The sequence below is a fragment of the Macaca nemestrina genome, chromosome 13, assembly GCF_043159975.1.
Source record: "Macaca nemestrina isolate mMacNem1 chromosome 13, mMacNem.hap1, whole genome shotgun sequence".
Taxonomy (NCBI): domain Eukaryota; kingdom Metazoa; phylum Chordata; class Mammalia; order Primates; family Cercopithecidae; genus Macaca; species Macaca nemestrina.
Genome location: NC_092137.1, coordinates 42,638,134 through 42,663,455, shown reverse-complemented (window position 1 = coordinate 42,663,455; position 25,322 = coordinate 42,638,134). Strand labels below are relative to the sequence as shown.

The 25,322-nt window shown below is 45.7% G+C and overlaps 1 protein-coding gene across 1 annotated transcript in view; it reads right to left on the bottom strand.

The window, feature by feature from the left end:
• LOC105464917 (metastasis associated 1 family member 3) overlaps positions 1-25,192 on the bottom strand; it is a 261,198-nt gene extending 236,006 nt beyond the window's left edge. Inside the window, exon 1 of the mRNA XM_071076627.1 lies at positions 24,495-25,192. The gene's annotated coding sequence lies outside the window, so the exon portion shown is untranslated. The remainder of the gene's footprint in view (positions 1-24,494) is intronic.
• Between the last annotated feature and the right edge of the window lie 130 nt (positions 25,193-25,322).

The following is a 25,322-nucleotide window of genomic DNA, read 5'->3' as shown; positions in this document are numbered from 1 at the left end:
GGAGCAGAGCATTAAGGGAGACTGAGGCACACTCAGTTCCATAGGGCAACTACAGCTGAAAATGGCTCTAGGACATTTACCGTTCTTCTTTAAGACCTGTCATGAGCCTGCTACCCTAAATTGTGTTTAAGTTTTCCTTGAACTCAATCGCTTTATTTATTTACTTTTTTTGAGACAAAGTCTGGCTCTTATCACCCAGGCTGGAGTACAGCAGCGTGATCTCAGCTCACTGCAACCTCCACCTCCTCGGCGCAAGCCATCCTCCCACCTCAGTCTCCTGAGTAGCTGGGATTACAGGCATTCACCACCACGCCTGGCTAATTGTTTAGTTGAGACAGGGTTTCACCACGTTGCACAGGATGGTCTTGAACTCCTGAGCTCAGGAGTTCACCTGCCTCGGCCTCCCAAATTGCGGAGATTACAGGTGTGAGCCACCATACCCGGCCCTGGTTAATTTTTAAAAGAATTTTTATTTGTACAGATGAAGGTATCATTATGTTGCCCAGGCTGGTCTCAAATTCCTGGGCTCAAGCGATCCTCAGCCTCTGAGTAGCTGGGACTAAGATGCATTCCACCATGTCTGGCTCTTTCCTTGTTTTTTTTTTTTTTTTTTTTAAGACAGAGTCTCACTCGTCACCCAGGCTGGAGTGGTGCCATCTGGGCTCACTGCAACCTCTGTCTCCCAGGTTCAAGCGATTCTCCTGCTTCGGTCTCCCAAGTAGCTGGGACTACAGGCATGTGCCATCACGCCCAGCTACTTTTTGTATTTTTGGTAGAGAGGGGGTTTCACCATGTTGGCCAGGCTGGTCTTGAACTCCTGACCCCAGGTGATCTGCCCACCTAAGCCTCCCAAAGTGCTGGCATCACAGTTGTGAGCCACTGCGCCTGGCTCTTTCCTTGTTTTTTTTTTTTTTTTTTAATAACCTTGACAGTTTTGAGGAGTACTGATCAAGTATTTTGTAGAATGTCCCTCTATTGGGATTTGTCTGATGTTTTTCTCATAACCAGACTGGGGTTGTGAGATTTTAGGGGGAAGATCACAGAGGTAAAGTGCCATTCTTATCACATCATATCAAGGGGTACATGTGATCAACATGACTGATTATTGGTGATGATGACCTTGATCAACTGACTGGGGTAGTTGCCCAGGTTTCTCCACTGTAAAGTTACTCCTCCTACCTTTCCATACTATATTCGTGTGTGTGTGTCTGTGTGTGTGTGTGTGTGTGTGTGTGTGTGTGTTGAGAGAGGGTCTCACTCTGTCACTCAGGCTAGAGTGCAGTGACACAGTCATGGCTCACTGCAGCTTCAACCTCGAAGGCTCAGGTGATCCTCCCGCCTCAGCCTCCCAAGTAGCTTGGGCGACAGGCTCGTCCCACCATGCCTGGCTAATTTTTAAATTATTTGTAAGGATGAGGTCTCCCTATGTTGCCCATGTTGGTCTTGAACTCCTGGGCTCCTGTCTCGGCCTCCCAAAGTGTCGGGATTTCAGGAGTAAGCCATAAGGAATCCTCCCGCTTCAGCCTCCCAAAGTGTTGGGATTACAGGAGTAAGCCACTACACCTGGCCTATACTGTATTCTTCAGAAGGAAGTCATTAGGAGCAATCTACACTTCAGGAGTATGGAGTTATGATCCTTCATAACCTCCTTCAGGGTGGAATATCTACATCAATGATTTGGAATTATTCTGCATGGAGATTTGTCTTCTCTTCCCATTTATTTATTTAGTCTTTCTTTTTTCTGTAAGTATAGACTTCTGGATATTTACTTTCTACTTTGGCTTACAACGCAAGACTACTTTGTTATTCAGATTGCTCTAGCTTTGGCCATGGGAAGCTTTTTTGGTTGGTTCCTCTGTGGCTTTGACATTTCCCAATCATTGTTTTATTTGTCTGTCTGTTTGAGCATTTCCTTACTTTTGGGCACTATAAGACACTCTAAGTTCATCTTGTATATTTCCTACTCTAGTCCTAGATTTAGTTTATTTCTCCAAGGAGCCCTGGTTCCTTTTATTGGAGGATTGTATTAAAGCCAAGATCCAGGTGCTCAGTGCATGCAACTCAACTGTATTTTCTTTTCTTTTTTTTTTTTTGAGATGGAGTTTCACTTTGTCTCCCAGGCTGGAGTGCAGTGGTGCGATCTCAGCTCACTGCAACCTCTGCTTCCCGGGTTCAAGCGATACTCCTCCCTTAGCCTCCCAAGTATCTGGCAGGCACCCGCCACCAAGTCTGGCTAAGTTTTTGTATTTTGGTAGAGGAGGAGTTTCACCATGTTGGTCAAGCTGGTCTGAATTCCTGACCTCAGGTGATCCGCCCACCTAAGCCTCCCAAAGTGCTGGGATTACAGGCATGAGCCACCGTTTCCAGCCTCAACTGTATTTTCTTTTATTTTTTTCTTTTTTGTTTTTGAGACAGAGTCTCACTCTGTTGCCCAGGCTGGAGTGCAGTGGCATGATCTCAGCTCACTGCAACCTCTGACTCCTGGGTTCAAGCAATTCTTCTGCCTCAGTCTCCTAGAGTAGCTGGAATTACAGGTGCCCGCCACTACGCATGGCTAATTTTTGTATTTTTAGTAGAGACAGGATTTCACCATGTTGGCCAAGCTGGTCTCAAACTCTTGACCTCAGGTGATCCACCTGCCTTGGCCTCCCAAAGTGCTAGGATATTACAGGCATGAGCCACCATGCCTGGCCTAATTTTTTTTTTTTTTATTTTTTTTGAGGCGGAATTTTGCTCTTGTTCCCAAGGCTGGAGTGCAATGGCGCGATCTCAGCTCACTGCAACCTCCACCTTCCGGATTGAAGTGATTCTCCTGCCTCAGCCTCCTGAGTAGCTGGGATTACAGGCATGTGCCACCACACTCAGCTAATTTTTTGTATTTTTAGTAGAGATGGAGTTTCACCATGTTGGCCTGGCCAATCTTGACTTCCTGACTTTAGGTGACCCACCTGCCATGGCCTCCCAAAGTGCTGGGATTACAGGCGTGAGCACTGCACCCAGCCTAATTATTTATTTATTTATTTAATTTTTTGAGATGGAAGTTCACTCGTCCCCAAGGCTGGAGTACAATGGTGTGATCTTGGCTCACTGCAACCTCCACCTCCCGGGTTCAAGCGATTCTCCTGCCTCAGCCTCCTGAGTACCTGGAATTACAGGCATGCACCACCATGCCTGGCTTATTTTTGTATTTTTAGTAGAGACAGGGTTTCTCCACGTTGGTCAGGCTGGTCTCAAACTCCTGACCTCAGGTGATCTGCCTCCCTCGGCCTCCCAAAGTGCTGGGTTTACAGGCGTGAGCCACCACACCTGGCCAAATTTTTTATTTTTTATAGAGATAGGGTCTCGCTATGTTGCCCAGGCTGGTCTTGAACTCCTGGGCTTAAGTATTCCTCCCTTCATGGCCTTTCAAAGTGCTGTGATGACAGGCGTGAGCCACCACAGCTGGCAGACACTGCATTTTCATGCTTATTTCCTGACCTAAGGTAAAGTATACTATACTTTTGCACACGCCTACTTTTGTTTCTATTTTGGTTTCCTAACTTCTTTGCATACTTTAATAGTCATTCATCTGTAGGGATGAGGTCTCCCTATGTTGCCCAGGTCTTTGCTTTCTCTATATATTCAAAGCTGCTTAAACAGGCTTTGGCTGAACCGTGTGCAGGGCTTGTCACCACTATATTCCTCAATAGTTCCAAGTCTAGACCTAAGTTCCTGTCGGTGAGCCATTTACTTCTTTCCTAATGCAGGGTATTGCCATTTTGTACAATAAAACTATATAACAGTTGCCTTGGGTTTATAAGCCTGTGAACATTAGAATTCTGTAAAACCATTGCTGGGGAAGGAGAAAAGGAGTAACCTGGACACCTGTGGGACTGAGATAGGTTGGGACCTTTAGCAGAAGAGCTTGAGTTTCGTGAAGATGTATCCATTTTCTGTGCTTAATAAAAAGCCTAGATCCAAGGAAAACGGAGCAGTATTTCTGGTATTTTTTTATAATTTATCTCTACTCTTGCCAACCTAAAATCCAAGTGTGGTCAAAAATCCCTTTCCCTTTACTTTAACAAATATAGACTGAGCTTTTACAGAAACAGCTTTTAAAATAAACACTGGGCTGGGAGTGGCGGCTCATGCCGGTAATCCCAGCACTTTGGGAGGCCGAGGTGGGCGGATCACGAGGTCAGGAGACTGAAACCATCCTGGCTAACACGGTGAAATCCCATCTCTACTAAAAATACAAAAAATTAGCTGGGCGTGGTGGAGGGCGCCTGTAGTCCCAGGTACTCGGGAGGCTGAGGCAGGAGAATGGCGTGGACCCGGGAGGCAGAGTTTGCAGTGAGCCGAGATCACGCCACTGCACTCCAGCCTGGGCGACATGACAAGACTTTGTCTCAACATAACATAACATAACATAACATAACATAACATAACATAACATAACATAACATAACATAAACACTGAAGTGGCTGGGCACGGTGGTTCACACCTGTAATCCAGCACTTTGGGAGGCCGAGGTGGGTAAATCACGAGGTCAGGACCAGTTGAGACCAGTCTGACCAACATGGTGAAACCCCAGCTCAACTAAAATTACAAAAATTAGCCAAGCGTGGTGGTGCACACCTGTAATCCCAGCTACTCAGAAGGCTGAGGCAGGAGAATCGCTTGAACCCAGGAGGTAGAGGTTGCAGTGAGCCAAGATCATACCACTGCACTCCAGCCTGGGAGACATAGCGAGACTCCATCTCAAAAAAATAAAAAATAAAATACAAAAATAAACTCAGAAGTTGCATGCAGTGGCACATGCCTACAATCCCACCTACTCGGGAAGCTGAGGTGGGAGGATTGTTTGAGCCCAGGAGTTCAAGACCAGCTTGGACAACATAGACACCATCTCAAAAAATAAAATAGGCCGGGCACACTGGCTCATGCCTGTATTCCCAGCACTTTGGGAGGCTGAGGTGGGTAGATCACCTGAGGTCAGGAGTTTGAGACCAGCCTGGCTAACATGGGGAAATCCCGTCTCTACTGAAAATACAAAAATTAGCCAGGTGTGGTGGCAGGCACCTGTAATCCCAGTTACTCAGGAGGCTGAGGCAGGAGAATTGCTTGAACCCAGGATGCAGAAGTTGCAGTGAGCAGAGATCGCACCATTGCACTCCACCCTGGGCACGACAGAGTAAGACTCTGTCTCAAAAAATAAAATAAAATAAAATAAACACAGGCATACATATCCAAAGAAAAATATAAAAGTTTAGGCCAGGCATAGTGGGTCATGCCTGTAATCCCAGCGCTTTGGGAGGTCAAGGCAGGATGATCACTTGAGACTAGGAGCTTGATACAAGCCTGGGCAACGTAGTGGGAACCTCATCTCCATAAAAAATAAAAATAAATTAACCAGGCATGGTGGTGCATGCCTGTAGTCCCAGCTACTCAGGAGGCTGAGGTGCGAGGATCACTTGATCCCAGAAGTCTGAGGATGCAGTGATTTAAGATTGCACTGCTGTACTCCAGTCTGGGCAACAGTGAGACCCTGTTTCAAAAAAAAAAAAAAAAAAAAGAGGCTGGGCTTATGCCTGCAATCCCAGCACTTTCGGAGGAGGCTGAGGCAGGCAGATCACTTAAGGTCAAGAGTTTGAGACCAGCTTGGGCAACATGGCGAAACCCCATCTCTATTAAAAATACAAAAATTAGCTGGACATGGTGGTGGGTGCCTATAATCCCAGCTACTCAGGAGGCTGAGGCAGAATAATTGCTTGAATCCTGGAGGTGTAGGTTGCAGTGAGTCTCCAGCTCATGCCCCTGCACTCTAGCCTGGGTGATGAAGTGAGACTCTATCTCAAAATAAACAAACAAAAAACCGCACACACATAAAAAGAAAGAAAAATATTTTAAAAGTATATATATTTTTTATAAGCGTCATATAAATAGTGAGCTAACAAAGCACAATTTTCTTGTCCTTAGATTACTCTGATTTGCCCAGTTTTCCTATTGCAGACTTGGGATTCTTCTTTTTTTTTTTTTTTTTTGAGACAGAGTCTCACTCCATCGCCCAGGTTGGAGTGCAGTGGTGCCATCTCGGCTCACTGCAACTTCTGCCTCCCAAGTTCAAGGGATTCTCCTGCCTCAGCCTCCCAAGTAGGTGGGACCACAGGTGCACACCAGCATGCCTAATTTTTATATTTTTAGTAAAGATGGGGTTTCACTATGTTGACCAGGCTGGTCTTGAACTCCTGACCTCAGGTGATCCACCCACCTTGGCCTCCCAGAGTGCTAGGATTACAGGCATGAGCCACCGCGCCCAGCCTAGACTTGGGATTCTTTAAGCTCTCATGTCTGTCTCAATTTGAGGTGGCACAGGGGGCCAGCATTGCTGGGTTTCATGGGAGTCTGAAATCCTTCCAGGGCTTTCCTAGGTGTTAGCCCGCTTGCCCCTCAGGCCAGCCTGGGAGGCGTGGCAGTCCTGCACTTCCCTGGCCCTTTTGGTTCTCCCTCATTCCTGGCTCACTGACGCCAGCACTCTGGGCTTCAGGACAAGTGGGTCTAGTTTCCCAAATGTCCTTCCTGGTGTTTGTCTCTCTCTGTCCTGGAGGTTCTATCCTTTTCTCTGTTCTATGTGGCTGGCCAAAGCCTACTTCTGAGGGTCTTGATAAGCCTGGTTATACTATTCCATGGAGCTGGGTCTCTTGCTAGGTTTAGATGTAGCCTCACTATTGGCCAGGAGGCTTTAACAGGGAGTCTGTCCCTTCTTCACTTGGAGTCTATCCCTTTTCCTGGGTGAAGTCGTTGCCCTTTCTTCCCAGCACCTCCTAGTGGTCCTCTCTGGAAGTTTTTTGTTTTGTTTAAGTTCCAAGGATATTTGCCAAACTGAAAAGGCTGACCTACCCACCCCAATGATTGTTGAATCCTTTCTCAGTCCCAACCTGAACAGGGACCAGGTATCCCAAGTAATGCTCATTTCATTCCCCTCACACTCCCTCCAACCACAACAGGTTTTGCAGAATAAATCACTACAGTTTAATATCCAAAAAGTACCTTAAACATGTAACAAGGGGCTTGCCAACACAAAGATGAAATGGGGTTTCCCCTGCATGGGTAACCAGAAACACTAGCCTCTCCTATGCCCAGCTGGTTATTTAGCAAGTTAGCAAGTTAAGGCAGAGTGAACTTTTTTTTTTTTTTTTTTTTTTTTTTTGAGACGGAGTCTCGCTCTGTCGCCCAGGCTGGAGTGCAGTGGCTGGATCTCAGCTCACTGCAAGCTCCGTTTCCCGGGTTTACGCCATTCTCCTGCCTCAGCCTCCCGAGTAGCTGGGACTACAGGCGCCCGCCACCTTGCCCGGCTAGTTTTTTGTATTTTTAGTAGAGACGGGGTTTCACCATGTTAGGCAGGATGGTCTCGATCTCCTGACCTTGTGATCCGCCCATCTCGGCCTCCCAAAGTGCTGGGATTACAGGCTTGAGCCACCGCGCCCGGCCAGAGTGAACATTTTTATAGGGGATGCCATGGGGACTGATTTAAATTAAGTGGCGATATTACTTGTAGACCTTGCATTTTCACAGTCTGGGAGAATTGATGGATGGTTTGACTGGTGCCATTAAAACTGGAGTTTTCTCAAGGGTCCTATAAGTAGAGGATGTCTCATAATGTTTATATAGAACATAAATGTCATTCTTGAGTTGGTGACTAGGGTGAAAGCACAAAGCACTATAAATTGAAAGTCTTAACTAATGCTGAGTCAATAGAAGTTATATACAATTTCTCCCTTTCCATAAGTATCTGTTGCTATTGAGGTAGACCACTGGTACAGTGGTTGAGTGTTTTCTAATCCCTTGACATGGTCTAAATTAAATACACACTGTTATCTAGAGGAGAAAATGTCTTCTTGGCATCATCAAAGGAAACTTGGTAAGCTTATTTTCTTCTTTCTTTGGAGATTTACACTGACATTTGCTCTAATTGTCCTTGCAGTTTCATCCATCACAACAGAAGCTAGTGAAAGGGGATAAAAAGCTTCTCAGTGTCCTTTGCTATAAAGATTTTTGTTTGTGATTACTTTCCTCTGGAAAGGAAAAATCCTACTTGGAAGACATAGAGTACTAGCAAATGTTAAGCAGAGGGTAACATTCCTGCAGTCAGAGGAAGGTTCTCTTCTGGGGAGAGGACCTGCTGTTGCTTGGCCACACGGCAGCATGGAGTTACAGCACTGGAAGTGGAATCTCGAAAAACTGGGAAAGCTCCAGTGGGCACTCATCTCATCATTTTTGGCTGAGCCATAGGTTCTTTTTTCAAACTCAGGCCTGAGACAGGCTTACACCAACCTAATTGCATCTTCTCCAAACCACTTTCAAAAACTGCCAATCATCAAGTTGAGGTTGATCTCTAGTACAAAAACAAAAACAAAGAAAAAAGAAAAAAAAAAAAACCCTCCCAATCTTCCAGATTGCTATACGTCTTAAGTTTCCACAGAAAATATGATTATAATTATTATTTATTTTATTTATTTATTTTTGAGACGGAGTTTCACTCTTGTTGCCCAGGCTGGAGTGCAGTGGTGTGATCTCAGCTCACTGTAACCTCTGCCTCCCGGGTTCAAGCGATTCTCCTGCCTCAGCCTCCCAAGTAGCTGGGATTACAGGCATGCATCACCATGCCCAGCTAATTTTGTATTTTTAGTAGAGACAGGGTTTCACCATGTTGCTGCAGCTGGTCTCAAACTCCTGACCTCAAGTGATCCACCCACCTTGGCCTCCCAAAATGCTGGGGTTACAAGGCGTGAACCACCGTGCCCGGCATAAATACTATTTTTTGCAACCTGTGAGAACATGTATCTCAGAGTAAACTGAGGCAAATGCCTGAGGTTGGTTTTTTTTTTTTTTTTTTACATAGGTAATAAGATCACACACACCAGAAATGGATCATTTTATCTCCAGTTAAGAACTGGAGAAAAAAAGTATTTTAAATCCTGCACTTTGAAGAAAAATGCAATTACTGTTGAAGAGTATATCAATTATTAAGTGTGGAGTCAATGCTATTTTGGTTGCATCTACAATGAGAAGATCATTTCCAGGAATGCCATATACTTCACTTCAGTCAAACCCAGTCCCAGTCTTTCCTCTAAGGCATAAATAGCAGCACTGAACATGGTGGGAGGAGGGCTAGCATTGCGGGGTTGGGAAATAGATTGTTAGAGGGACAGAAGTGTAGGAACAGCAGGTGTTTTTGAAAGTTAGCTCCTAAACTAGTTAATTTTGGTTCATTAATGTTGGTAAAGGGAGCTCTCCTCCTTGTAGAATGGATAGAACACAGTGGGGAACGTTCATTCAGTTTCAAAGTGTCTTTGATTTTTCTTCCCAGCAGAATCCTTGCCCAGCTGTTTGAATTTGTCCTGTGATGTGATAAGGGTCAGAGTGGGGGCATCCCCCTCTCTCTGCCTGGCTCTCCCACTTCCTTCCTGTCTGGGCTCAAGGCTTGCTTTGCTGGAAAGCTTCTTACCCTGATCTCCAGCACCCAATCAAACAGTTGGGTATGAGAGATGTCAATCTACCCTCAGGGCAACAGCCTTCTACATTTTTTTTCCCCCATATTTTCTATAGTTCCTAAGCCAAGACACTACAGGAAAGTAGCAGTTATTTTGTTCCGTGACAGCGTCATTGAGATAAAATTCACAATCTGCCCATTTGCAGTGTTCAATTCAATAGTGGACAGTTCTCTCCTTGTAGGTCCTGGTCTGCTTTCACATTTTCTCCTTCCTCCAGGGACAGAATGGGTGAAGGCGGGGACCCAGACATGATGGAGCTGATCTCAAGAACTTTTCTGACTAAAGCATCTGCTAGGTAAGGAATAATAGGGGTACTCACTGACCCAGGATTGGGGCCTGCTAAATGAGGATTTCTGCTGTGCTTTCTTTTTTATTTTTCTGAGACAGAGTCTCGCTCTGTCGCCCAGGCTGGAGACCAGTGGTGCAATTTCAGCTTACTGCAACCTCTGCCTTCTGGGTTCAAGCAATTCTCCTGCCTCACCCTCCCGAGTAGCTGGGATTATAGGCCTGTGCCACCATGCTCAGCTAATTTTTGTATTTTTAGTAGAGATGGGGTTTCATCATGTTGGCCAGGCTGGTCTCGAACTCCTGGCCTCAAGTGATCCAACCCCCTTGGCCCTCTAAAGTGCTGGGATTACAGGCATGAGCCACTGTGCCCAGTTCTGCAGTGCTTTTAAACACGGGAAGCTGGCAGACATGGCAGGTATGGGGGTAAAGCAGTGCCAAGACCTTCTCTACCAGAATGCTAACCATTTAAGAAAACTGAAGTGGTTTTTCAGAAAAAGCCTAGATTTCCTAAGTTGGTCAATTCCAGCCTCATTACATAATGTATACATTAATACAGCCAGTTCAGCAGTCAGAGAACAGCATTTAAATCAGCAGTAGTATTTATTTATTCCTTTGTTTGACTTTTTTTTTTTTTTTTTGCGACAGTCTAACTGTGTTGTCCAGACTAAAGTGCAGTGGTATAATCACGGCTCACTGCAGTCTCAACCTCCCGGGTTTAATTGAACCTTCCACCTCAGCCTCCCAAGTAGCCAGGATTACAGGCTCATGCCACCACGCCTGGCTAATTTTTGCATTTTTTAGTAGAAACAGGGTTTTGCCATGTTGCCCATACTGGTCTCAAACACCTGGGTTCAAGCAAGCCACCAACCTTGGCCTCCCAAAGTGCTGAGATTACAGGTGTGAGCCACCATAACCAGCCAACAAATAGGTACTGAACTTCTACAAGGAGCCACGCACCATTCTAGGAACTAGGAGTATTGGTGTGAACTGACCCCAGAGTCCTTGCTCTCAAAGGAAGTGAACAGTATTTTGTGGGAGACAGATGACAAATAACAGGTGAGGCCAGGTGCAGTGGCTCGAACCTGTAATCCCAGCACTTTGGGAGGCTGAGAGAGGCGGATCTCTTGAGGTTAGGAGTTCAAGACCAGCCTGGTGAAACCTCGTTTCTACTAAAAATACAAAAATTCACTGGGCTTGGTGGCAGACGCCTGTAGTCTCAGCTACTTGAGGGAGGCTGAGGCAAGGGAGTTGCTTGAACCCGGGAGGTGGAGGTAGAAGTGAGCCAAGATGGTGCCACTGCACTCCATCCTGGGCAACAGAGCGAGACTCCATCTCAACAACAACAACAACAACAAAAACAAGTAACAGGTGAATAAGCAAGGTGATTTTAAAAAATAGACTTTATTTTTTAGAGCAGTTTTAGGTTCACAGCAAAATCAAAAGGAAGGTACAGAGATGTATAACCCCTTTCCCCCAACATATAAATGTTGTATAGTATATATGTTGCATATATATAATATATACAACATAAATATATAATATACATTCAATTTATAATTATAATTTATAATATAATACATAATTATATGTAATATGTATATAATATATACAACATACAAGATAAAAAAAATTAGCAGGGCATAGTGTCACATGCCTGTAGTCCCAGATGCTCAGGGGGCGGAGGTGGGAGGATCGCTTGAGCCCAGGAGGTCGAGGCTGCAGTGAGCTGAGATGGTGCCACTGCACTCCAGCCTGGGTGGCAAAGCAAGACTGTCTCAAAGAAAAAGAAAAAAATAAGTCTATAGTTCATATATAGGGTTCACTTTTGGTGTTGGAGATTCTATGGGTTTGGACAAGTCAGATTTTTAAAAATAGGGTAAGGGAAAGAAAAAAATAGGTTTATATGCTAGAAGTGTGTGGCTGGAGAAAGACTCTCTGAGGAAGTGACATTTGAACTGAGACTTGACTGACAAGAAGGAATGAGCCACCTAATGCTCTGGGACAATGTGTTCATGCTCTAGGCAGAGGGAACAGCAGATGCCAAGCCTGGCCCAGGTGTAACTCAGAAGACGGGATGCAGGAACCAGCAAGAATAGGCCTCAGGAAAAAGAGGTAATCTGGTAGAATGCTACATGCTCAGACGTTTTCTCAGCTAGGTTTCTTTCTTTCTTTTTTTTTTTTTTTGAGACAGACTCTCACACCGTTGCTCAGGCTGGAATGCAGCATCGAGATCTCGCCTCACTGCAACCTCTGTCACTGCAACTTCTGCCTCCCAGGCTCAAGTCATCACCCCACCTCAGCCTCTGGAGTAGCTGGGACTACAGGTGCGCGCCCCCATGCTTGGCTAATTTTTTAAGGTTTCTGTAGAAATGGGGTCTCACTATATTGCTCAGGCTGGTCTTGAACTTCTGGGCTCAAGCGATCCTCCCACCTCAGCCTCCCAAAATGTTGGGATTACAGGTGTGAGCCACGGCACCTGACCTAGTTTTTCTTTCTTTCTTTTTTTTTTCAATTGAAAACATAACCTTTTCAGGCCGGGCGCGGTGGCTCAAGCCTGTAATCCCAGCACTTTGGGAGGCCGAGGCGGGCGGATCACAAGGTCAGGAGATCGAGACCACAGTGAAACCCCGTCTCTACTAAAAATACAAAAAATTAGCCGGGCGCGGTGGCGGGCGCCTGTAGTCCCAGCTACTCAGGAGGCTGAGGCAGGAGAATGGCGGGAACCCGGGAGGCGGAGCTTGCAGTGAGCCGAGATCGCGCCACTGCACTCCAGCCTGGGCAACAGCGTGAGACTCCGTCTCAAAAAAAAAAAAAAAGAAAACATAACCTTTTCACACAGTTAAAAAAAGAGAAAGCTTTATAATAACCAACAAAAGATAGGTCTCATGTCTAACCTAATATTCCTAATCCCTCGACCAAGAAATAACCACTCATAACTATTTTATGTATCTTTTTCAGAAATCTTATTCTCAGCCAAGCACAGTGGCTCATGCCTGTAATCCCAACACTTTGGGAGGCTGAGGTGGGAGGACTGCATGAGGCCAGGAGTTTGATACCAGCCTGGGCAACATAGTGAGATCCTATCTCTATTAAAAAAAAAGAAAAGACATTAGCTGGATGTGGTCATGCATGCCTATAGTCTCAGCTACTTGGGAGGCTGAGGAGGGAGGATTGCTTGAGCTTAGGAGGTCAAGGCCACAGTAAGCTGTGATTGTGCCATTGTACTATAGCCTGGGAGACAGAGCAAGACCATCAGCAGTGGCTCACGCCTGCAATCCCAGCACTGGGAGGTTGAGGTGGGAAGATTGCTTGAGCCCAGGAGCTGGGGACTAACCTGAGCAACATAGTGAGACCTTCTCTCTACAAAAAATTAAAAAATTAGCCAGGCGTGATCATGCATGCTACTCCAGCTACTCAGGAGGCTGAAGAGGAAGCCACTTGAGCCTAGGAGTTTGAGGTTACAGTGAGCTATAATTGCACCACTGTACTCCAGTTCAGGAGATGGAGTAAGACCCTGTCTCAAAAAAATAAAACAGGCCAGGCGCAGTGGCTCACACCTGTAATCCCAGCACTTCGGGAGGCCAAGACGGCCGGATCACCCGAGGTCAGGAGTTTCAGACCAGCCTGGCCAACATGGTGAAACCCATCTCTACTAAATTTACAAAAATTAGCTGGGTGTGGTGGTCTGTGCCTGTAGTCCCAGCTACTTGGGAGGCTAAGGCACAAGAATCACTTGAACTCGGGAGATGGAGGTTGCAGTAAGCCAAGATCATGCCACTGTACTCCAGCCTGGAAAACAGAGCAAGACTCCGTATCAAAAAAGAATACTAAATAAATAAATAAATAAAAATAAGTAAATTAGTCTCCAATCCCTTACTCCCCACCTACATGTCTCTATTTTCAGATCCAATCTGAAGGAACTATGGAATCACAATCGGCATTCGAAAATAAGCTTAAATGAAGTCCAAGGTGCTAAAATTTTATTTTTACTTAAAAAAATATATTATATATAATATTTGAGACAGGGTCTCACTCTGTTGCCCACGCTGGAGTGCAGTGACATGACCATGGCTCACTGCAGCCTCGACCTCCTGGGCTCAAGTGATCCTCCCACCTCAGCATCCTGAGTGGCTGGGATCACAAGCATTGAGTACCACCACACGCAGATAATTTTTTAAAAATTATTTTTAGTAGAGACAGGGTCTCACTATGTTGCCCAGGCTGGTCTTGAACTCCTGGGTTCAAACAATTCTCCTGCCTCAGCCTCCCAAAGATCTAGGATTACAGGCGTGAGCCACCGTACTGGGCTTTACTTTTTTATTATGGACAATTTCAAATATACACAAAAGTGGAGAGATTAATAAAATGAACCCCATCATCCAGCTTGAATAATTATCAATTTGAGGGGGCTGGGTGCGATGGCTCATGCCTGTAATCCTAGCACTTTGGGAGGCCGAGACAGACAGATCATTTGAGGAGAGGAGTTCGAGGCACCTGTAATCCCAACTACTCGGGATGCTAAGGCAGGAGAATCACTTGAACCTGGGAGATGGAAGCTGCAGTGAGCTGAGATCGTGCCATTGTACTCCAACCTGGGCAACAGAGCAAGATTCCATCTCAAAAAAAAAAATTATTAATTTGTGGCCAATCTCGTTTCATCTATATTCCCACCCACTTGCCCTTGCTCTTGGTTGTTCTGAAGTACGTATCAGACATTATATGATCTTCTCTTAAATATTTCATGATATGAAAGTGGCTTTTGGAAGACTAATTATCTTGTATAATGATCTGCATTCTAGATTTATCTGCTTCCTCTGGCATCACCTAACTGGTTCCTCCCTCCAGGGAGGTGCTTAGTGCTTGGTAGAGAGGAGAGGTGGTGCTGAGCCAGCATGGGAGGCAAGACAGCCTGCACAGTCTGTGGGTTTCAGTATTGGTTCTGGCACTTACTAGTTAGCTTTGGGACCTTAGGCGAGTCATCTCATCTCTTTTTATTTTTTTTGAGGTGGAGTCTCGCTCTGTCGCCCAGGCTGGAGTGCAGTGGCGCGATCTCAGCTCACTGCAAGCTCCGCCTCCCAGCTTCAAGCGATTCTCCTGCCTCAGCCTCCCGAGTAGCCGGGACTACAGGAGCCCACCACCACACTGGGCTAATGTTTTGTATTTTTAGTAGAGATGGGGTTTCACCGTGTTAGCCAGGATGGTCTTGATCTCCTGACCTCGTGATCCACCCACCTCGGCCTCCCAAAGTGTAGGGATTACAGGTGTGAGTCACTACGCCCAGGCCCAACTCTTCTCTTGAAGCCTCATTTCTTCATCTGTACAATGGGATTAATAATAACAGTGTTTTTGTGGGCAGCAGAGTGCATGGTGCCTCCTAGAAGGGCTTAGCCATCGTATGGAGCAAGGTCCTCAGAGTGGTGATGGGGAGAAGGGTCATCCCAGTTCAACAGGGCAGCATGACTGGAGTGACGCTGGGGTGAAGATTACAAAGAGGGGCTGTTCCTATAATGGCACCACAAATGTTTTTGCTGTTAATGGTTATATAGCGAGCTTCGCAAAGCTGGAAATTTAAGGAAGAGAGTGTTTCTTTTGCTTGAATAAGAGCAGAAAGGGGCCAATTGTGGTAGCTCACACCTGTAATCCTAGCACTTTAGGAAGATGAGGTTGGAGAACTGCTTGAACCCAGGAGTTCAAGACCAGCCTGGGCAACATAGGGAGATCATGTCTCTACCAAAAAAAAAGAAAAAAAAAAGAAAAGAAAAAAAAAATGCTTAAAGGGTCCTGGAGCAGAAGAGAAGAAAAAGCAAGGACATTGATGTGAGATGGTGTCATAAGTGTGACATAGGAGTGACATGTCCCTCTGGTGGCTTCTCATTTTTAAGAATGTAGTTCATGGGGCTGGGTGTGGTAGCTCACCCTGTGATCCCAGCACTTTGGGAGGCCGAGGCAGCTGGATCACCTGAGGTCAGGAGTTTGAGACCAGCATGACCAACATGGCGAAATGCCGTCTCTATTAAAAATACAAAATATTAGCCAGGCATGGTGGTGCACACCTGTAATCCCAGTTACTCGGGAGGCTGAGGCAGGAGAATCACCTGAACCTGAGAGGTGGAGGTTGTAGTGAGCCAAGATCATACCACTACACTCCAGCCTGGGCGACAGAGTGAAGTCTTTTGATAGACTCAAAAACAAAAAAGAATGTGGTTCATGGCCAGGCGTAGTGGCTCATGCCTGTAATCCCAGCACTTTGGGAGGCCGAGGCAGGTGGATCACTTGAGGTCAGGAGTTCGAGATCAGCCTGCCCAACATGGCGAAACCCCATCTCTACTAAAAATACAAAAAGTTAGCTGGGCGTGGTGACAAGCACCTGTAATCCCAGCTGCTCAGAAGGCTGAGGCAGGAGAATTGCTTGAACCCAGGAGGTGGAGGTTGCAGTGAGCCGAGATCACACCACTACACAGCAGCCTGGGTGACAAGAAGGAGACTCTGTCTCAAAAAAAAAAAAAAAAAGAGCAATGTGGTTCCTGGGGTGCGATGGGTCTGAGGGCAGTTTATTTATTTATTTATTTTCCTTTTTTCATTTTGTTTAAATGATGGGGCCTCGCTATGTTGCCCAGGCTGGTCTCGAACTCCTGGGCCAAACGGATGCTCTTGCATGAGCCTCCTGAGCAGCTGAGACTACAGGTATACACTAGAACACCCAGCTTTGAGGGCATGAGAAGGAACAGGAGCCCCTCTTAGGAGCCTGCTGGGCACCCTCCACCTCAAAGCATAGAAATAAAATGAAATTCTTGAACTCCTTCAAGGTAAATTCCAGTCACCTAGCTAGCCCTGAGAAGTAAATAAACAACCTGAGAAACAAGAAGGTATAGCAGTTTAAAATGTCAGAGGTGTTTGAACCAGAGCAACTCCATCTTGAATAAATAGGAGCTAAGTAAAATAAGACTGAGATCTAGTGGGCTACCTTCCCAGATAGTTAGGCATTCTTAGTCACAGGTTGAGATAGGAAGTCAGCACAAGATACAGGTCATAAAGACCTTGCTGATAAAACAGCCTGCAGTAAAGAAGCTGGCCAAATCCCACCAAAACTAAGATGGTGACGAGGTGATCTCTGGTAGTCCTCAGTGCTACACTCCCACCAGCACCATGACAGTTTGCAAATGCCATGGCAATGTCAGAAAGTTACCCTATATGGTCTAAAAAGGGGAGTCATGAATAATCCACCCCTTGTTTAGCATATCATCAAGAAATAACCATAAAAATGGGCAACCAGCAGCCCTTGGGAGCAGCTGCTCTGTCTAAGGAGTAGCCATTCTTTAATCCTTTACTTCTCTAACAAACTTGCTTTCATTTTACTCTATGGACTTGCCTCCAATTCTTTCTTGCGTCAGATCCAAGAACCTTCTCTTGGGGTCTGGATTGGGATCCCTTTCCTTTTTTAAAAGTTATTTATTTATTTATTTATTTATTTGAGACAGAGTCTTGCCCCGTCTCCCAGGCTGGAGTGCAGTGGTGCGATCTCAGCTCACTGCAACCTCTGCCTCCCGGTTCAAGTGATTCTCCTGCCTCAGCCTCCCAAGTAGCTGGGATTACAGGCGACTGCCACCACACCTGGCTAATTTTTGTATTTTTTTTTTTTTTTTGGAGACGGAGTTTCGTTCTTGTTGCCCAGGCTGGAGAGCAATGACGCGATCTCGGCTCACCACAACCTCTGCCTCCAGAGTTCAAGTGATTCTCCTGCCTCAGCCTCCTGAGTAGCTGGGATTACGGGCATGTGCCACCACACTGGCTAATTTTGTAGTTTTAGTAGAGACGGGGTTTTGCCATGTTGGCCAGGCTAGTCTCAAACTCCTGAACTCAGGTGATCCAGCTGCCTCGGCCTCCCAAAGTGCTGGGATTACAGGTGTGAGCCACCACACTCGGCAGGATTGGGACCCCTTTCCAATAACAATAATAGCTAAGGAAGTTAGAATCACAGCATGTTTGTTTCCCTATAGAAAGTAAAGATAACATCTGCACATATGTCCCTGAGTTGTTTTTCAGAAACCCGTACCTCGACCGAACAGATCCACTGGCACACAGACCTCAGATGGGGGACTAACAACTGAACTCAGACTGCCATTCTTTGTTCTAAAATTCTTCCTGAGGGTCCTAGAGGAGGCCACACCTGCAGGCCAGAGCCAACATTCTTTTCTGCTGATCCCAAATTTTTAGACAAAGCTTCAACTCCTTACTCAATTGCAAATCAGGAAATCTTCGAATCCATCTATGACCTGTTGGCCACTCCCCCACCCCCACTTTGAGATGTCCCCCCTTTTCAGGTCAAACCAATGTATGGCCTTGATGTACTGATTTATGACTTTGCCTGTAACCTCTGCCTTCCTGCCTTTAAAAACTCTTGCCTGTAAGCCATCGGGGCACTTGGGTCTTTTTTAAATTTAAATTTAAATTTTTATTTTTGAGATAGAGTCTCACTCTATTGACCAGCCTGGAGTGCAGTGGCACGATCTCGGCTCACCACAACCTCTGTCTCCCAGGTTCAAGTGATTCTCTTGCCTCAGCCTCCCGAGTAGCTGGGATTACAAGCATACGCCACCAGGCCCGGCTAATTTTTATATTTTTAATAGAGACAGGGTTTCACCATGTTGCCCAGGCTGGTCTCAAACTCCTGACCTCAAGTGATCCACATGCCTTGGCCTCTCAAAGTGCTGGGATTACAGGCATAAGCCACCACAACCGGCCGGGAATTCAGGTCTTAAGCATGGGCTGTCCGATTTTCCTTTCTTGGCCCTCTGCAATAAATGCCTCACTTTCTCTCACTGCAATCCCGATGCGAGGGTTTGACTTTGCTGCATTGGGTAGGTGGGCTCAAGTTCAGTTAGGTAACTTTAATGTTATCTAAATGTTAAGTTTAATGAAGCCACAGTGTTAGGAGTGGGTTGGCTGACAATACAATAATGGCCTCCATGCCATATGTAGGGGATCAGAATATGCCTCCCAAAATATGCCATTTTGACATAAGGATTATTTTGAGCTAAAGGCATTTGAGAAGAATTAGACATAAGAAAAAAAATTATGCCCTCCTCTTCTCTACTAGGAAGGCAGAAAGATTCTTAACCACTGGAGATCCTAGCCTCTTATCAGCCTAGAGATAGCACCAGAGGAATCTACGTAATGCATAATGCATCTTATAAAACAACACTTATCTTCTGTTAGTTTCCTGATATGTTTACTTTTCCATAGTTTGCCACCCCTAAAAGCCTAAACCCCTTTTCCTTTAGCTGGTTGCTGCTTAGCAAATTTATTATTCTTTGTTAAGATGCTATATAGGCCGGGCACGGTGGCTCACACCTGTAATCCTAGCACTTTGGGAGGCTGAGGCAGGCGGATCATGAGGTCAGGAGATTGAGACCATCCTGGCTAACATGGTGAAACCCCATCTCTACTAAAAATACAAAAAATTAGCTGGGTGTGGTGGTAGGTGCCTGTAGGCCCGGCTACTCTGGAGGCTGAGGCAGGAGAATGACGTGAACCCGGGAGGCAGAGCTTGCAGTGAGCCAAGATCACGCCACTGCACTCCAGCCTGGGCGACAGAGTGAGACTCCGTCTGAAAAAAAAAAAAAAAAAAAAAAAAAAAAAGCTGGGCGCGGTGGCTCAAGCCTGTAATCCCAGCACTTTGGGAGGCCGAGACGGGCGGATCATGAGGTCAGGAGATCGAGACCATCCTGGCTAACACGGTGAAACCCCGTCTCTACTAAAAAAATACAAAAAAAACTAGCCAGGCGAGGTAGTGGGCGCCTGTAGTCCCAGCTACTCGGGAGGCTGAGGCAGGAGAATGGCGTAAACCCGGGAGGCAGAGCTTGCAGTGAGCTGAGATCTGGCCACTACACTCCAGCCTAGGCGACAGAGCGAGACTCCGTCTCAAAAACAAACAAACAAACAAACAAAAAAAACTTCATAAAGCCCCTTGATTTTGATACTAACCACCCTTTGATTTTAACTTTTGTCAGTTTAATTTGTAGGACCATAGGCCAAGAACCTAGGAAAGTAGAGGAAAAAAATTTTTCCCCTCCCCTACACATATTTCCTGCCTCAGCCTTAGACATCTGAGAACTTTTACGTCTTTTCTCATATCTCTCATTTTTGTTTGTCTGTTTTTGAGATAAGAGTCTCTGTCACCAGGCTGGAGTGCACTGGCATCCAACTCCTGGGTTCAAGCAATTCTCCTGCCTCAGTCTCCTGAGTAGCCGGGATTACAGGCACATGCCACCACACCCAGCTAATTTTTTTTTTTTTTTTTTTTTTTGAGATGGAGTCTCACTCTGTCACCCAAGCTAGAGCATAGTGGCATGATCTCGGCTCACTGTAACCTCCACCTCCCAGGTTCAAGCGATTCTCCCACCTCAGCCTCCCAAGTAGCTGGTATTACAGGCGCCCACCACCACGTCCAGCTAATTTTTGTATTTTGAGTACAGATGGGGTTTCACTATGTTGGTCAGGCTGGTCTTGAACTCCTGACCTCAGGTGATCCGCCTGCCTCAGCCTCACAAAGTGCTGGGATTATAGGCATGAGCCACCATGCCCGGCCAAATTTTTCTAGTTTTACTTATACTTCCCTGTATTAGAGCTCTGTAAACAAGACCACCATCGAATCTTGGGATAACCTCATAGTGCTACTGTGTTACAGCTCTACCTTTGTAATCTGAGAGACCAAAATATACGCCCCTTAATAAACTAAGACAGACCCTAAGATAAGGAAACCAAGTTACTGATGGGTCGAGGGCTCAGGGCTTGACTGGCAAATTTCTAAATTACTGTGGCTAAACTCCCTAAAAATAGGAGCTTTCAATTCTGTTATACAACCCAGATGACAACAACTCTGTCTGGATAGACAGCCATTACAAACATTCGTTTCTGATGAGCTGCTGCAGACCTCAAATCAGTTTCAGCCAGCTTACAGACACAGCACACAAGCTGTCTTTGTGGCCTGTAGTTCACCTGTTGACATAAAGAGCCAAATTCCACCTCATTTTAATGCTAAAGCCCTATCACAAAGTGATCCCGATGTATGTTATATATATGTGTACCCATTACACATGTGTGCACCTCCCCCATAAGTATGTATAGCTTTTCCTCCAAGCCTGCTGATTATGTATGATACAGGCCCTGTGAGGCCTAAAACTCAACCTGTTATTCCCCTCTTTGAAGACAGAGCACCTTCAGTCCACACCGGAGACTTTCTCTTCCTGGCTTGCAAACTGATAACACCAATAAAGCTCTCCTTTCTACCATTCAGCCATCCTGGTGGTCTTTTGAACACCTTCTACAGTGGTCATTGTGCATAGTGGGCTAAGTCATAGTCTTTTATTTATTAAAATGAGAGAAATTAGAAGGCTACATTTCCATTCAAAAAGCTGACTTTTAAAAGTCCCAACTGATTCGGCAGAGGCTGAGAAATAAACTGATGTAAACGCAAACATTGAAAATATGAATTACCAGCAGGGCAAGGGCTTTTTAAAGCAGACAGAGTTGATAAGTAAGCTGCATGGAACAGTAGTGCCCACAGGGTATTTCAATTTCTAAAGCTTTGGGGCAGACAGGGTGTTCAGAGTCCTTGAACACATCCAGTTATGCAATGCAAACTGATGGAGGAATCTGTGTTCAAGCCAGAGTCAGCAGTATAAGGGTCACAACTTTTTACTGAATTTTTTGTTTCAGGTTACTTTGTTATTGGTCACATGTTTAGACAAATCAATTCACTTATCCAATCTGTGTTTATTTAGAACCCTGGAATGAGAAATAAGCATGGCTTATTTGGGCTAAAGGAAGCAAAAATGAAGTGAGATTTTTCCAGTGAGATTGTTCCAGTGTCATGCACTGAGCTACATACCACCTTCACATCAGCTTGTGTCTTTTCATTACCCCTTTGGATGTAGGTATTCATTCTATGGAGGAGAAAAACTGAGGATCAATGAGGTTTAAGGAACTGGCTCCAGGTGGCTTAGCAAATGAGTTATACAGCCAGGATTTGAGTCTAGAGAGAGCCCTATAGACAATTTGGACTTTTTTTTTTTTTTTTGAGATGGAGTCTTACTCCATCACCCAGGCTCAAGTGCAGTGGTGAGAACTTGGCTCACTGCAACTTCAGCCTCCCAGATTCAAGCGATTCTCCTGCCTCAGCATCCTGAGTAGCTGGGATTACAGGCGCCTGCCACCCTGCCCGGCTAACTTTCGTATTTTTAGTAGGGATAGGGTTTCATCATCTTGGCCAGGCTAGTCTTGAACTCCTGACTTCATGATCCACCTGCCTCGGCCTCCCAAAGTGCTGATTACAGGCGTGAGCCACCGTGCCCAGCTAATTTGGACTTTATTATATAGACAATTTCTAATTATGTACTTTTATGTACTCATTTTAGGTTTTTCTTTTTTTTTCTTTTTTCTTTTTTCTTTTTTTTTTTTAACCTCTAGTTTCAAGAGGAGTTTTGCTCTTGTAGCCCAGGCTGGAGTGCAATGGCATGATCTTGGCTCACTACAACATCTGCCTCCCAGGTTCAAGCAATCTCAATCTCCTGCCTCAGCCTCCCCAGTAGCTGGGATTACAGGCACCTGCTACCATGCCTGGCTAATTTTTTGAATTTTTAGTAGAGACGGGTTTCACCATATTGGCCAAGCTGGTCTTGAACTCCTGAACTTGGGTGATCTGTCTGCCTTGGCCTTCCAAAGTGCTGGGATTACAGGCGTGAGCCACCACACCCAGTCATCTTTCAGGTTTTTGAACTCGGGAATGCCCTGATGAAAATGGATGGAACTAAGAGCTCTCTGGTGGTCTTACTCAGAATTCATAGAGACAGGAAAGAACTGGAGTGCAAAGAGATGAGGCAGAAGGTTGTGGCAGCAATCCAGGCCCTGGAAACAGAGTGAGCAGAGTTCGACATTAGAAAACCTGATTCTAGCCTCTGCCAGGATGCTGCTGCTGGAGAAGCTTGGGCAAGTTACAGCCACATCTCTGAAGCTTTGTAACTTCGGAGGGGAGAAAAAAATGGGAGTAATTATTTGCTTTTTTTTTTTTTTCCTAGTTTCTGAAACTAGAAAACCTCTAGGTTCTTTCAACCTCTAAAATTCTACCTTTAAATTGTAATGCATTCCAAAGGTTTAGATATGAAGAGCCTAAATATCATCCTGAGTCTAGGAGAGAATTTAGATGTAATAATTCACAACATTATCTTCTCAAAGTACAAGGGAATAGAATTGGCTTTAAGAACGCTCTCTAAACCAGATTATATTGAGACAAGCCTATCATTTCTGCATCACTGTTTTCTTTGTTTAAGAAAATGATTTGGGTATTACTGCTGCAGCAGTGGTTGATGATATTAAAATCAAATAAAAATATTACTCTTGAAACAAATGAAATGATTTAAACCTATCTAAGAAATCTTATGAAAATATACCTAGGAGGCACACATTGTATTGTCATCAAATTAATTTGTTTTCTAAGCTCAAATTTAATTTAAAATGAGATATTTCTTCCACTGGTACAATCAACAGACAGTAGAGGGATTCTACAGAGAGAACACAGGAAATAAACCCTATAATAACGTTGGAGCAAACAACTGACACTATAGTTCTGTCTTCTATTGCTTGTGATGCTTCTAGAAAGTATTTTTTAACAGCTTCCTGATGAATTGGCTCTTGGTGTGAAGCCAGGCTCATCTCTGGCTCACATCTGCAAACTTTTCCCCATCCTCACATCCTACAACAAATCCATCTTCAAGACCTGAAAAGTTCTTGGTCTCAGTGTTTCTCAGAACAGACCCTTCTTCATCCTCACAGACATGGGGTTGGGGATCCCATTCCTGGGTTACTGAAATGACCTTCTCCTTAGAATGACCCAAAGTGCAAAGGCATCTGCCTGTAATAAAGCTTTCATCAGGCCATTTCTGCTATTAAAACCTCCAGGGATTCCATAGATTATAGGATTCAATCTAAATGCTGCAGTTGAGATCTCCATTGTTTCAGTGGGCAAGTGCATTATACTTTTCATAGACTTTAAACCTCCACATTCGAGATTTTGCTACCAGGAATATTTTGTCCTTTCTCTGTGCCAACTCATGGCCATCAGCACCTCCAGTTCTGTCTTGAAACTCACTTTCTTACGGATATTTTTCTTGTTTAGTATCTACTTAGATACTAAATAGCAAAGTAGCAGTATCTACCTAGTAGATACTAAATAGCAAAATAGATACTAAATAGCAAAGTATTTAGTAGATACTAAAGTAGCAAATGCTAACTCGTTTTTGAGCTTTTAATCACGTTAAGTGCTCTTAAAATAAATTATCCAAGTCTGGGGATAAACAACTCACAGAGATTTTCATTCTTTAAGAAGCTACCCAGAGTGATTTTATTTTATGTGAGACAGCACTCACATTTTCAGTTGTCTGCCTTTTCACTAGGAATCCACTTAACCAGCGCAAAAGGACTCCGTTTGGTGACCTCTAGCGGGCACCGGACAATCTTACAAAATTATGAAAAGCGGAGGAGGGCAAAGAATAACCCTTCCCTTTAACCAGCCAGGTTACCCTGTGGTCAGATGACCGCATCTCACCCTACCCCACCCTTATTTTTTTTCTTCTAATATTTGTTTTGCATCTAACACGGTTCGCCTTACAACTCACCTGTCTCGCCTCCGGTGGGCTGGACTGCTGGTGTCGGGTGTCAGGTGAATGAATTGCTGGTAGCAGTTTCAAATCATCCCTGCCAAGTGGAACCCACTCTCTGGGCACGGACAAGAGCTCGGGATAGATCGCTCTGCGGAGCCTTCAGGGGGCTCTTCTCGCTCGGAGGGCCGGTGCTGCAGCCGGGTCAGGGGTCCGCGGGGGAAATCAAGATATTTTGAAAAGGAGGATGCAGACGAAGACCACGTGAAAGGCTGTTTTTGCCGGTGACAAGGGGTTCCTCCCCAGACTTTCATCCCACACTAAGGGCAGCATCTCGAGAGGGTCCAGACGTGCCACATGTAGGCGCCTTCTCAGGACACGCGCCCCAGAACGTGGGGGCCGGGTCAGGGGCCGCTCCCCTCCGCGGGCTGGCAGGCGGCACCAAGGCTGGGGGCTGGGGCGTGTAGCCGCCCTCGGAGCACGCGGTACGTGGGTCGCCCCGCGCGGCGGGAGGAAGAGCAAAGTCGGCAGGAAAAGCCGTGGCTGGGATGCCTTCCCTGAGAAATCCTTAGGGGCGATCTCAGAACGCGAGCTGGGCTCCGGACAGTTTCTGGAAAAAGCTCTCCAAACGCCGTCTGTCCCCGCACCCGAGTCCACACTGGGCTTTGAACCAGGGCTGTTAAAAGGGCCCTTAGGGACTGTCCAAGTCATCCCGATGGCCCGGGGCGGGACGCGGGAGCAGGCATCCCGGCCGCTGGGCTCCCCGCTCCCCCACCCTGCGGACCCCTCCCCGCCACTACGGGCGGGAGCGGAGGGGGAGGACGGCGTCACGAGGCCGGGAGCCCG